The sequence below is a fragment of the Rhinoderma darwinii genome, chromosome 5 (genome assembly GCF_050947455.1).
Source record: "Rhinoderma darwinii isolate aRhiDar2 chromosome 5, aRhiDar2.hap1, whole genome shotgun sequence".
Classification (NCBI taxonomy): Eukaryota; Metazoa; Chordata; class Amphibia; order Anura; family Rhinodermatidae; genus Rhinoderma; species Rhinoderma darwinii.
Window position 1 is genome coordinate 213,223,070 of NC_134691.1, and position 15,182 is coordinate 213,238,251.

At 46.0% G+C, this 15,182-nt stretch overlaps 1 pseudogene; it reads right to left on the reverse strand.

The window, feature by feature from the left end:
• Nucleotides 1–9,698: 9,698 nt before the first annotated feature.
• LOC142654094 (U2 spliceosomal RNA) lies at nt 9,699–9,879 on the reverse strand (annotated as a pseudogene).
• Between the last annotated feature and the right edge of the window lie 5,303 nt (nt 9,880–15,182).

Genomic DNA, 15,182 nt, shown 5'->3' on the forward strand with positions numbered 1-15,182 from the left:
CCTCTCTCCCAAATAGCAGCACGGGGGTGAAGTCCAGGCGAACCTGGACGATCCCCCGAGGCCGAGAGAGAGGGTACCTGAGCACCTTCTGACTAAAAACCTCCTGTATAAATACACTTGGTCTTAGCCAAAAGGCCGAGAAGCGATAACCCGAATGGGCCGGGCGTTGACCGAGCCTGCCTAATACTGCTGTTCACCCCTTGCAGCGATTGATTCAGCCTACTCCTAGGCAATTCCATGGGGCCCTGCAGGCTCACACACATTTACAGCTACTAAGCGGGAGGTGAATAAAGGCCGGAGAGGAAGCTACACAGGATTTGCTTCTTTTGCTTGCACCACAATGCAGTGCTGAAAGAGGAGGAATCTACATAAAAACGCCTTCCTGGCAACGTCCAAATGCCCTCCTGCCATGCAGATAAACACTGGCAGCGGCAGCAAGTGCATGCCCACAGCCACCCCTTGTTCCTTCACACCTTGTATCAGCTTTAATCCAGTCCAGTCCGGTGCTGCCTGCTGAGCAGCACTGACCAACACTGCCTGGGCCCAGGCTTTTATCTCTGAGGCCCCATTATGATGTCAGAAAGCTGGCTCTGGAATCCTGAGGGCTCCACTATGACACGTGCAAAGTTCCGTCTGAACTTTATATAAGACGGTGAGGCTCAGTCAGTCACTCAGTGTTGCCTGAGAGGGCAACACTGCAACAGCCGGCCGCCAGGCTGTCTTTTTTTTGCACATTTATTTGCCTCCAGGAGGCCACAAGAGGGAGACAAGGGACTGCAAAATGGAAAATAGGCATCCACCAACTTTACAGACAACTTGTTCTCCTTGCTCCTACAACCTCCATCCTTGCACAGTTTGTTATTCTTCTAGGTAACATAGTAACAAATCCAAATTGCTGCTCTCTTTGTAGGCAAGCAAGGCTTTGTTGCAACTGCAATTCTTACTTCTTCTTGAAATGTAGGTGCAGCAACCACGAGGAAGAGCTTCCCAGGAGGATGGGAGCAGTAGTGAAGTGCACGGTGTATGGCCTGAGGTATCTGTAGGAATCTCTACCTCTCCTCCCTCGCTCCTTCTCGGGCTGGCACAGTGACAGGGGGGCTGCACTATGGATGATGGTGGTAATAGTCTTTTCCCCCGTAGCAACTCCCGTGATGGTGGTAGTAGTATGTGTGCGCCTGGCAAGGTGGTATGTGGGGTGCCCTTGATGTTATGCAGTGCAGGGACCAGACGACACAGGGGATTTGAATAACTCACGTTTACTGAAGAACTTTATACAGTCTTCCAAAATGGAGGCACGTTATCTTCTGTCCACTTCAACAGTTGAGGGGAAGAAGGGACCAGTGGGTGACCAATGAGGGTTTCAATTGTCCAGCTATATCTAGAAATCATTCACTTTTCCAGCAGCGTGTGTAATAAATGAACTCACTTTTCTCAGTGATGAGGGTTGTAGTTGAGTGACTTGATAGACACTTCTTATATTAATTGTGGCGTGCGGCAGAACCGGTAACAGCGCCAGCAGGAGTTCTGAGGCCCAATATTATATAGACTTCTCCTCAGAAACAGACAGACAGCTTTTCAGCTAAATAATACTTGCTGTGGTGATGATAGAGATGATATGCTGGTTACAATCTCCTTACTGTTCCTCCTCTTGCATTGGGCTGCAGGTGCTGAGACCTGTTGCCAGTTGAAAGGATTGTATTAATCTGCTGTGTCAGAGCAGCTAGCAGACATGTCTGTCTCCTCACAGACACGACCCGACTCCTCTGTGTAGACTGTGAGACAGAGTCAGAGTGAGGCTCTCGGGCTGTAGCCAGGCTCCACCCCCTTTTCAAACAATGCTAGATGTACAATGCACCCTCTAGTGGCTCCCCACTGATACCTTCATCCTTCTCTTCAGCTGGTGAACAGCACACTGTGTGAAAAATAATAAAGACATGTAAAACACATCGAATGCATGACATACAAATAACAGGGAACCAGAAGGGTATCTTCTGGGATGCTGCATACTCCCGGACTTAAGACAAGACGTCCTCGTCGTTTTCTTGGATATGAACAGCCTAAAAGATGTAAAAAGGGTTAACATGAAATGCAAACATCTTAATAACATTGTATTCCTGTATTCTTGACTCTCGAAGGGGGAATAGGGGCGAAGATTTCTTCTGTAACAGTTGGAAGATGAGGGGCAGAAGTCTCAAGTCAAGATGAGCGGCAGTGTCCAACAGTTTATGGCACTTAGGATATGAGGGGCTCTGGTACGTCAGAGTCTATGGGGATATTCCCTCTTGAACGTAACAAGGGTTGGTAGGCTTCGGCCTAACTTGGATAGGAATAAATGAAGAAATGAAGAAGGGGCTCTAGAACATAAGAGTCTTTCTTGTTCCCTACTTGCAATTATATTCAATCCCTATAGCGAACTGGTTTCACTCCTTTAGTGGTTCTCTCTGATCTCCTGACAGGTTCAGGTACAACAACAGCAGGTACATGATGTGATCTGTCCTCTGTGTGAGTTGTAGACACTGTAGGTGTAGGATCAGGTGCAAGGAATGACAAAATTGGGGTAAACCACCAACTCAGTGGGTTCTTTATGTCCAAGTGTTGCTCTTGAGTTGAGGACTCAGTAGTTGTTGCTTCAATAGCTTCAGTTACTTCTGGTAGATCAATTGCAACTGGTTCTTCAATTGATATTTCCTGTTCAATGGTAGGCAACTGTTGATCTAGTAGGCACAGTTCAAGCCTGTTACGGTGGACAATTTGCGGTTGTTTACCATCTCTTTGGATCTCATAGATATCTGTTCCTTGGTATGGGACAGCCTTGATGGTATAAGGGATTCTTTCCCACTTAGTGTCCAATTTGCTGGTTCTTTGAAAGTTTTTCAACCAGACAAGGTCTCCAACTTGAAAGGGTTTAGCATTAGCATGTTGGTCATAATCATGTTGTTGCTTCTTTCTCGCTTCTTCCATCCTAGCTTCAACAATTTCATTTGCATCAGCCATGCGTCTTTGGTGTTCACTCACCCACTCTGTGGTTGGTAGAGGGTTCAAGTCATCTGGAACGGACACATTCAATGAAATGTCTGAAGGCAGCTTTCCTTGTCTTCCGAACAATAGGAAGTATGGGGTGTAACCTGTGGAGGCTTGCATAGTGTTGTTGTAGATGTACACCAACTCAGGCAAATGATTTGGCCAGACAGCTCTCTGATGAGGCGGTAAAGTTCTGAGCATCTCAATCAGAATCTGGTTCATCTTCTCACACAACCCATTTCCTTGGGGATGGTAAGCGGTTGTTCTTAGTTTCTTACAGTTGTACAGCTGACAAAGTTCCTGAAATAGTTGGGATTCAAATGCAGAACCTCTATCTGTCAAGATCTTCTCAGGACAGCCATAGGGTAGAAGGAAAGTTTTTAGGAAGACTGCAGCGGTGGTCTTTGCTGTCAAGTCCTTTACTGGTACTGCGACTGTGAATTTGGTGTAATGGTCGATGATGGTCATGGCATAGGTGTATCCTGTTCTACTTGGCTCCATTTTCACATGGTCGATGGCCACGATCTCCAGCGGTCGATGACTCACGATAGGATGCAGAGGGGCCTTTTGGTTTGGCTTCTCTCCTCTTGCTAAGGCACAAGCAGTACATTCTTGACACCATTTCTCGACATCACCTCTAATTCCGATCCAATAGAATCTTCTGCGAATTGTAGCTTCTGTCTTTTGAACTCCAAAGTGTCCAGACTTGTTGTGGTATGCCTCAAGGACAACTTTGGCATCTCTCCTTGGGATGACAATTTGGTGCAGCCGATTACTGGTGATGGGATCCAGCACTCTCCTCAGAAGCAGACCATTCTCTTCAAAGAGACGTTTCCTTTGTCTCCAAAGGCGAAGTAGTTCTGGGTCTGTGTTGCCTCGGCGGATTCTAATGGGTATTTTTTTGGTATCCAGGTAGTCTAGGATATCTCCAATCACTCTGCTCTCAGCTTGCAACAGGGCCCATTGTTCTTGTTCTGGTGACTGCTTCTTGGCCTGTTGGGAAGAACAATGTACCTGGGTTTTGTTGTTGATAGCATCAGGATCTGCAAAGCGGTTGTAGAATGCAGGCATCTCTACTTCCTCTTTGTGGTTGTCATCATCAGGATTCTCCGGGTCTTCTCCTGTAGGCAGGCGGGACAAGGCATCCGCATTGATGTTGGACTTGCCTGTTCTGTATTTGACCACGAAGTTGTAATTTGCTAATCGTGAAGCCCATCTCTGTTCTAAGGCTCCCAGCCTTGCGGTGTTCAGGTGTGCTAGCGGGTTGTTATCTGTGAAGACAGTGAAGGAAGAAGCGGCAAGGTAGTCCTTAAACTTCTCTGTGACGGCCCAGACCAATGCAAGGAACTCCAGCTTGAAGGAACTATAGTTCTGATCGTTTCTTTCAGCTCCTTTGAGTGCTCTACTTGCATAGGCGATCACTCTTTCTTTGTCTCCTTGTTGTTGGGCCAGCACTGCACCAAGTCCTTGGTTGCTTGCATCTGTGTAAAGATGGAAGGGCAGGCTGTAATCTGGGTAGCCCAGAATGGGTGGTTCAGTCAATAATCTTTTTAGTAACTGGAAGGCAATTTCTTGTTCTTCTTTCCAGTTAATGGGAATTCTCCTCTTCAAGTGTTCTTTAGGGTGCCCCCTCAAGAGTTCTTGTAGCGGTTCAGCGATGCGGGCAAAATGAGGAATGAATCTCCGGTAGTACCCGGCAAATCCGAGAAAGCTTCTTACTTCCTTCACAGTGGTAGGTGTAGGCCAACTGTGGACAGCAGCTATCTTCTCAGGATCTGGCTTTATGCCTTCTGCGCTCACTATATGTCCCAAGTACTGGACTTGAGGTTGGAGGAGGTGACACTTGGATGGTTTGATTTTTAAGCCATTTTTGGTTAGGACCTGGAACACTTCAGCTAGATGCTTGAGATGATCTTCATAGGACTTGGAGTAGACTATGACGTCATCCAGGTATAGGAGCACAGTCTCAAAGTTCCTGTGACCTAGGCATCTTTCCATCAGCCTTTGGAATGTTCCAGGAGCATTGCACAGTCCGAAGGGCATGCAATTGAACTCGAATAAGCCCATTGAGGTGGTGAAGGCTGTCTTCTCCCTATCAGCTGGAGACATTGGTACTTGCCAGTAACCACTTGTGAGATCCAGTGTAGAGAAGTAGGCAGCTGATCCCAGGGCTGTCAGAGATTCTTCAATCCTTGGAAGAGGATAGGCATCCTTGTGGGTAATGTTATTAATTTTTCTGTAATCCACACAGAAGCGAAGGTTGCCATCTTTCTTCCTGACAAGAACTAGTGGTGCAGCCCAGGGGCTGTGACTTTCTTGGATGACTTTGGCCTCTTTCATGTCGTGGACCATGTGCTTCACGTCTTGGTATAGGGCAGGTGGTATAGGCCTGTGTCTTTCCTTAATGGGAGGATGAGTACCAGTGGGAATAGTGTGCTCAATGTCTTTTGCTCTCCCATAGTCCAGAGGATGCTTACTGAAGGCTTCATGGCTATCCTGAGCCACTTCAAGTACTCCTTGGATCTGGTAGGCAGGTGTTGTTGCAGTTCCCACATGGATTTCTCCCCACCAGGGTGTTACTGGTGCTTCTTCTGACGTCTTTAGTTGCTGTGCAGCCTGTTTAGCGGTGACAGTTGGAATGTCCACCAGGTCTTGCACACTGAGTTGGGACAGCTGTGCTACAGGGTAGTACTTCCTCAGGGTTACTGAATGGTCTCCTAAGTTGAGAAGACGGATGGGTACTTTCCCTTCGACCACAGTCACTAAACTTCGGGCAGCCATAACCATTGGATGTTCATCTAGTGGTATTGGTTCCACTAGGGCTTGGTAGTCAAGTCCTTGTAGGCCTGAACGGGCCCGACACCATAGCAGTGTTTCTGTGCCAGGTTTTAGGGTTACTGGATGGTGGTCCTTGATGCGAGCTCTGCAGATCTCTCCTCTGGCGTTGGTGAATCGCTGTTGGGCAGCCAGTACACGGATGGTCTTGTGTATTACCTTCTGGGCAGCCTGGGAAGCCGTGGGGACGGATTGTCGTAGGGCCTCTAGCATTTCTCCATAGCAGTGCTTTAGGATGTTCATTCCCAGAATTACTGTGGGTTGTCCTTGATCTTTAACTTTGATCACGAGGACTCCTTGCTGAGGTAAGTGCACTCCTCCCACTTGGACAGTAGGCTCCCAGTACCCGTGCAGAGGTAGGGACTGGCCGTTGGTAGCGATGACGTCTAACCAGGCTTCTGGAGGTTGCATCAGGATCTCGCTACTCCAGTGTTGTTCAAAGGCGGCCTGCTGGATGGTTGTCACTTGGGATCCCGTATCCAGGAGGGCAGCAAATGGTACTCCATTGATGCGGATGGTAACTTCTGGACGAGGTCCGACAAACCGTGGCAGCCATTTTGGATCTTTGGGACCTATTATTTCTCCTCCCGAGGAATGGTCCTCTGCCTCGGGAGACGTCCGTTTAACGCCCAGCATTGACGTTCTTGGTGACCTATCTTATGGCAGTGTCTGCAGGCAGGTCTCCCATGTTCATCAAAGCGATCTGTCGACGTTTTGTTGGGACTATTGCGGTAGCCCTTGCTAGGACTATTTGGATAACTGTCTCTAGATGTTGGCAGCTCACATTTTACTGGAGAGCTGGCTTCTAGATTCTCCAGTCGTTGGCAGACTTGCTCCAGGCTTTTGGCAATGAGTTTCAGTTGATCTTGGTACTGATCTCCTCCAGCTGTGATTTGAACCTGTGTAGCCTGGTAGGTGATGGGCTTGCAAGGTGTTGGATGTGGTGCTACTGGGGCAGGTTCCTCTTCTGCCTCTTTAAGAGGGGTGGTAGCCCTGACTGTTCTTCTTCTGGGCCTTCTTTCTAGTACCTCTATGGCCAGTTCTTTAAACTCATGGAAGGTGCTGTCAGGGTTCTGGACGGACATCATTTGTAGTTGATGACTCATGGAATCTGAGGCGACTCCTTCAATGAACTGCTCCCTCAGGATTCTGTCTGCTTTTTCAGCCTCATGGGGGTCGGCTTGTATCATGGCCCTCATGGTCTCCTGTAAGGAAAGAGCAAAATTTCGGAGTGTCTCACCTGGTTGCTGAACTCTGTCCATGAACCTCATCCTGAGCTCAGAGATGGATTTGGGCTCAAAGGTGGTACGTAGCTGGACCAGGATCTGATCCACAGCCTTCTTTTGGATACGTGGCCAGGACTCCACTTCTTTTAGGGCCACATCTTGTAGTTGTCCCATTAAAATCTCTACCTTCTGTTCTTCTGGAATGGGGTAGAGGCGGAACATGGCAAGCATTTTTTTTCTAAAGTCTTTTAAGGTGTGTGGTTCACCTTTGTAGTGGGGCAGCCATGGGGCCCCTGCATAGTAGGGCATGGACAGCGGCATGATGCAGGGTGCTGCAGCAGGTGTTGTTCTTTCTGTCATGGCCGGTGTAGTGACCGTGCTGAGACCGGGCTCTTCCGTGTCACTTGAGTCCGACATTGTTACTGTCCCTTTAAATTTTTCCAATGTCTATTATTGGCGCTCCCGGACTTTTAACTGAGTCGGGGGTCTTGTTAAAGGTGCTCCCGGACTTTTTATTGGGTCCGGAGTGATGTCCAGGATGCTCCCTGGCTTTTTATTGGGCACCGGTGGTGGTACAGCAGGGGTTAACTTGATGGCCAATTGAATCGGGACTCACCGATGGTATGCTGTTGCTTCCCTCTGGGCTGTACTTTGTTACCGGGCTGTTCCGTTGCTCTCCTGTGATGTTTTTGGGAGAGTTGCTGGTTGCAGGGGATCCGCGGTGGAGGTGCCGTGCAGAGGCTTCACTCCTCCAAGATGGCGGCGCCTAGCAGTTTTCGGCCGTTCCCTCTTGCCTGTGCTGGATATTGTGAGTTCCTATAATCATCCAGATGGTGGCGCTAGACTGGCGCCGCAGGTTAACCTGTCTGGAGCGGGTAAATGGAACTGTGACGCAGCAGTTTGTGAGGTAAAATGGCGGATTAACCCCTTTTGGGCTGGAACTGCCGGGAAACAGTGATTTTAACCCCTTTTGGGGCTGAAATAGTCTCTTGCAGCTGCGGTTGCAGCTTTGTACGGTGGGGACCAGGGCTTTGGGACAAAGTCTCTCTGGTTTGGGGCCCACATGAGATTTAAACGTATCCTGTTCGTGACGCCAACGTTCATATGCAGCAACCACGAGGAAGAGCTTCCCAGGAGGATGGGAGCAGTAGTGAAGTGCACGGTGTATGGCCTGAGGTATCTGTAGGAATCTCTACCTCTCCTCCCTCGCTCCTTCTCGGGCTGGCACAGTGACAGGGGGGCTGCACTATGGATGATGGTGGTAATAGTCTTTTCCCCCGTAGCAACTCCCGTGATGGTGGTAGTAGTATGTGTGCGCCTGGCAAGGTGGTATGTGGGGTGCCCTTGATGTTATGCAGTGCAGGGACCAGACGACACAGGGGATTTGAATAACTCACGTTTACTGAAGAACTTTATACAGTCTTCCAAAATGGAGGCACGTTATCTTCTGTCCACTTCAACAGTTGAGGGGAAGAAGGGACCAGTGGGTGACCAATGAGGGTTTCAATTGTCCAGCTATATCTAGAAATCATTCACTTTTCCAGCAGCGTGTGTAATAAATGAACTCACTTTTCTCAGTGATGAGGGTTGTAGTTGAGTGACTTGATAGACACTTCTTATATTAATTGTGGCGTGCGGCAGAACCGGTAACAGCGCCAGCAGGAGTTCTGAGGCCCAATATTATATAGACTTCTCCTCAGAAACAGACAGACAGCTTTTCAGCTAAATAATACTTGCTGTGGTGATGATAGAGATGATATGCTGGTTACAATCTCCTTACTGTTCCTCCTCTTGCATTGGGCTGCAGGTGCTGAGACCTGTTGCCAGTTGAAAGGATTGTATTAATCTGCTGTGTCAGAGCAGCTAGCAGACATGTCTGTCTCCTCACAGACACGACCCGACTCCTCTGTGTAGACTGTGAGACAGAGTCAGAGTGAGGCTCTCGGGCTGTAGCCAGGCTCCACCCCCTTTTCAAACAATGCTAGATGTACAATGCACCCTCTAGTGGCTCCCCACTGATACCTTCATCCTTCTCTTCAGCTGGTGAACAGCACACTGTGTGAAAAATAATAAAGACATGTAAAACACATCGAATGCATGACATACAAATAACAGGGAACCAGAAGGGTATCTTCTGGGATGCTGCATAGGGACGACAGTACATTCCATCACATCCATCTAGTGTACACAGGTAGGTCCATTGTGGCGGGCAGGCGAGCGGGCGGGCTGCTTTATTGGCTGTTTGCTGTTCCCCTACTCCACTCCACTATTTGACTGTTGTGCTGCATCAATCAATCAATCAATCAATCAATCAATCAGTGGCTGGCTCAGGTGCAGCTCTTTAACTTACCTAAAAGGGAGGGCGGAGAGAAGACAAGGAAGGTGAATGAGCTGTTCCAATGTGAAATGCCGGAAACACAGACACACAGACGACACAAAACAAGAGGTGGCAATCTATTCATTAATTGCATTTAATCAATGAGCTCATTATCACTCATGCATTGTCCAACAGGTGTTGAAATAATGGGATTAAAAGGGGAGATCCCTTCAGAAAGACAGAAACAATGGCAAAGAGAAAAAACACTTTTGGAATCTGATTTTAGTCAACACATAAGGAAAGGGTGCACCGGTCCTGGAAATACTGCAATACCAGGTCAATGCGTGGAGTGGACAGAGCAAGCTCTATTTCCATCTCCCTGTTCTAAAAATCCATTTAATATATGGTCCCCAGATAGGGGACGTATCAGATATTAAACTGATAAGAACAGATTTTTTTTAAGTTGACTACCCCAACTTTGGGGGTAACCGTTTATTTAAAATTTTTCAGGTTTTACAATAAATTAACATTTTTCAACATTTTTACAGGGATTCACATTTTACAACAATGGTTAAAAAATAAATACAAATTGTCAGATTAAAATCATACAATTTATAAAAGGGCACTTGGTGGCATCATATTATAGAATTCCATTCGCTAAAAAACCATTTTCTACTTAAAACAGGAGAGAATTTTTTGTCTAAAAGATAATACTTGTGCATTTCATAAAAACAAATTCCTAAAATATCATTCACAGATAAAATTTCATGTTTGAATAAAAGAATATTCCTGGCCGCCCACAGAGCTGCTTTAACGCAGTTAGTAATCTTCCATGCCATAATTTTCTGAGTCCTTGTTGGGCACTCCAGACATCCGTAAAATACGCCTTCACTTGTAATTCTTTTTATTCCGGTTATCTTCTTCATCAAGGGGAGGATTTTTGTCCATATTAGTTGTGAAAAATAACATTGCCAAAAGAGATGTAAGACTGTCTCGTCATCGCGGCATCCTCCCCTTGGACACGCAGCCGAGTTGGTCAGTCCCCTTCGATGCTGGAATGCCCGGCATGGAAGACACTCGTGGGCGCAGCTCCAGGCCAGATCCTTCTGTGAATTAAAAATGAATTTAGCATTAACCATGCTCCAGATAATTTTGCATTTGTTTTCATTAAAATTGCTAATGGGGGCTATTAAAACATTTTCTTTTATTTCCTTTAAAACATATTTACTATTTTTTACATCTTCTATTCTTTTGTCTTTTAGGTTAAAAAGGTTCACTATTTTTTCTAAAATCTTATACTGGTCTGGCAGGTTAAAAGCATATGGCGAGCTTAAAACCGTAGAGAACCATCCGTACCTCCTCATAAAATAGCCAGTGTTAAAACGGATAAAATAAGACCAGTAGTGTTCCTTAAAAACAGTATTAAGACACAGTGTAAAAAAATGGATTAAAAGAAATGCTTTTATATTTGGAAAATCTTTACCACCCATTAGCTTTGGTAACATCACTTTTTCTCTCCTGAGCTTCTCCATCCTAGAATTCCATAAAAATGTAAAACATGCCTTGGTAATCTTTTTTAATAAAATATCAGGGGGAGGGAAAACCATACTTAGATATAATAAAATTGGTAAAATCACCATTTTTGTGATTAAAATTTTTCCCTCCATTGTCAGTTTTCTAAGATTCCATAAACAAATTTTCTTATTAACTTTTTGTGCCACCAAGTCCCAACTGATAAAACCATTGTTTGACTCATTGAAGGAGACCCCTAAAATCTGTACAGACTCCGACACAGGGACTGGAATGTCCTGTAAAATCATATTGCCAATATTTAAAATATTACTTTTATTAAAATTGACTTTAAAACCGGAGGAGCAGCAAAATTGGTATATCTGTTGTAATGCTTTTTGCAGTGACGGGGCGTCCCTGCACAGGACCGCGACATCATCCATGTACCCCACCACTTTTGCCTCTAGTCCCCCCCCGCCCGGCAGGGGGACTCCACATATCTGCCTGTCATTCCTCAATCTGCAGAGTAGAGGCTCGATCGCACATATAAAAAGTAGTGGGGACAAGGGACACCCCTGCTTCACTCCGGAGTTTAAAAGGACGTCCTGTGTCTTAAAACCCTTTACTAAAATCTTGCTCGTACAATTTTCATAAAAGGCCTTCAGAGACTGTAAAAAACCTTCTGGTATACCCATCTTTTCTAAAACCTTAAAAAGATAAAAATGTGATACTCTATCAAAGGCTTTCTCGAAATCTATGGATAAAACCGCCAATCTGCCTTTTCTCTCCTTCGTATCACCAATAGCATCTTTTAAAAGGTTTAAATTGTCCCATATGCTCCTCCCAGGTATCCCACAGACTTGGTTGGAGTGGACGATTTTCTCTATAACAGCCTTTAGTCTATTCGCGCAAATCTTGGCCATTATTTTATAGTCTGCGTTTAGTAAGGTGATAGGCCTCCAGTTTTTAATATCTGTTTTGTCCCCCTTTTTATAAAGCAGGGACACCTCACCTTTCTTCCAGGACCCCGGGAGGGCTTTTGTTCTAAAAACTTGAGTAAAAAGGGAATAGAGATCCTCTTTTAAAACTCCATAAAATGTGACATAAAACTCTATGGGTATACCATCAGGGCCAGGGACTTTACCTGTTTTAAAACTCTTGATGGTATCTAAAATCTCCTGTTCCGTAATATCCTGTAATAAAAAATCTTTGGAGACAGGATTTAAAACAGCGTCAACCTCCTTCAATGAGTCGTTCATCAAATCAACATTAACAAGCTTTATATTAAAAAGATCCGCATAAAATCTGTGTACCTTTTTTAAAATATTGTCAGTGTTTGTATCTCCATCAACATTGTCTAACAGGGTATGCTTATCATTAATTTTCTTAAAAAAGTACCTGGAGCAGGTCTCATTTTCCTCGAGGTGTTTCATTTTTGAGCGAAAGACAATTTCCTTACCTCTCTGCTCCAGGCACTGGGAGATCTCCTTCCTAATCTCCATAATCTCCTCCTCCACCTGCATACCCTGTTCTCTGAACTTGTATTGGGTCTGCAGCCGGGTATTCAAATTAGCAAAAAAATCCTGTTTTTCTTTTGCTTTTCTCCTTCCGATTTTTATGAAAAAGTCTCTTATTTTTATTTTTATTTTCTCCCACCATGAGACTATGGACATATTTGGATGTCTTACCCGTCTGCAGCCCTTATAAAAGGTAATAAAATCAGATAAAATTTGCGGATCATCTAAAAGGGAAACGTTCATTTTCCAGGCTTTTTTGACAGTATTTTTCCCAATATCATTTTTAACTTTAAAATACAATAATTTATGATCAGATAAAACATTGGGATTAAGATCACATTTAAAAGGCAGTACTTGATAAGAGCAGAATATAAAATCGATCCTGGAGCTACAGTTCACATTGCTCCAGGTGACGCCGGCCTCTGCAGATAAATTGCTGTTACATTTCTTAAAAACATCAGTAAGTTTAAAATCAGTAACTATATCTTTTAATAATGAGGAGGTTTTGTCATAATTCCTGCTTACTGAGTTAGAGAACCGGCGTTCCCCCTTTAAAATACAATTAAAATCACCCGCTAAAACAAGTGGCTCTGAATCGTTTAAAAAAAGGGGTAAAATCTCTAGCATTCTAGCTCTTTCATTCTTGTCCGAGGACCCATAAAAATTTAAAAACTGCCATCTAATACCGTCTATAAAAGCTTTGACCAATAAAATTCTACCTGGTAAAATTTCATTAAAACTGTCAATTAAAACGTTCCCTTTAAATAAAATGGCGACACCTGCGGCTCTGGAATCGTTAGACCCGGACCACACTGAAGGTCCGAGTCTCCAGTCTTCCTTATATTTGTTGTAGTTCGTGCGATGTGGGATACAGCATTCCTGTAGGAAAAAAACGGTGGCGGAAAAAATAGAAAGATAATCAAACAGGGCAGCTCTTCTCGTCTTGGAATGCACGCTCCTAACATTTAAGGAAATGCCACCTAACTCTGCCATGAGGAAAAGGGAAAAGAGACAGTCTTATGTAATCTTACCCGAGGTGGCCTCAGCAGTCCTCGGCGTTACCAGAGACCTCACTCGAGCTCTCATCGCCCTCCGACTTCAAACCGACTGTATAACTTGAGGAGATTGGAGAGGAACTCATGTCAGACAGCTGACCCCCCGCCATACCTGAGGCACTTATCGCAAATGGGTCCCAGATGGACTCCACGGGCAAGGTTTCTGGAGCATATTGTATGGCAGCCTCCTCCCCTACGATAGGGGCAGGAAACGCACTCGCGGCCGTTTCCGGGACTTCTGTCACCTCAGAGGCAGCTATGCTTGTCTCCCCCAACTGGCGAGAAGGGGGGAGACCTTCAGCTGGTGCTTCCGGGGGCGCGTCAACTGGTTTCCCTGCTTTCGCTCTAGCAGGTACTCCCATCGGCACCCCCGCTGCCACCTCTGAGTACGCCCTACGCCTTTTAGTCCTTGCTGCCGCTCCGCCCGGGTCCTCTGCCTCAGGTACAGGCTGACCCAGCACCTCCTGCGGCCCAGGCGGATCAGCTTCATCCGAACTACCCATCTCCTCCGTTTCCTGAGGGGGCTTTTTCGTCCGCTGATCACTGGCTCTTCTCTTAAACCGCCTTTGCTCCTTTGGGTCACCTGTTTGGGGGGGTCTGCTGGAGGTGTCCATGTCATCTGCCTCTTCACCTCTTGGTTCCTCTCCTTGTGCGGGGGCGATCTGGCCTGCTGGCTGCTCTGGACGCCTCGGCCGGACCTCGGGTTATTCCGATCTGTGGGGACAAGTAGCATATAGATGACCAACTCGGCTGCAAAAACGACACCTTTTCCCCAGAGGGCAAGTTTTGGCCTCGTGCTCAGAGCTGCCACAGTTCCTACAGGTGCTTTCGCAGAACTCTTTGGTGTGACCGTACTTTTGACATTTTCTACAGAATGGAGGCATTCCTGTATAAAAAAGATCTCCTGCCATATCACCTAATTTAAAGCGTGCTGGCGGCAACATTATCCCCCCTGCTGTATTGGCATCTCTATAACAAGTTACTAAAAATCTCCACTTTGACGTCCAAACTCCAACTTCGTTCATTATTTTGCCAATACATTTTACACTTTTGAAATAGGGGGATAAAAAGGACATCACATCTTTTAAATCAGCAAACGGGCAGTACATTTTTATCACAATCATCTTAGTGATGTCCAACACATGTTCGTAAAATTCAATACCGTCCAGTCTCGGATCGTTTTTTACCATGTATGCCGCCAGCAGATCTTGGAACACTCCATTCTGTACAAAAGTTATGTCGTATGTTCTTCTCCTAGGATAGTCTTGTACCGCCAATATCTCCCGCTTCTGAATGTTGAAAATGCCAACAAGCACGGTCTCCACCAAGAACTTCAGGCCGCAGGTCGTCGCCTTCTCTTCTGATACAATTACACGGATTGTATTCTTTATCCGGGCATACGCCGGTATCTCACCAGGACTTTCGTCCATGGTGAGGGGTTTTCAAGGAAAGTTACGCCACCCGTTGGTGACGTAACGTCTACGCAGCTTTTCCCCTTTTCGGCCGAAGCCTACACGGGGGATATGTGGATCGCAACTCGTTGCTCAGGACTAAGCCTCTCTCCCAAATAGCAGCACGGGGGTGAAGTCCAGGCGAACCTGGACGATCCCCCGAGGCCGAGAGAGAGGGTACCTGAGCACCTCCTAACCAAGACCAGGCAGCACTGACTACAAGTAATCAGAACTACACTTGATCTCAGCCA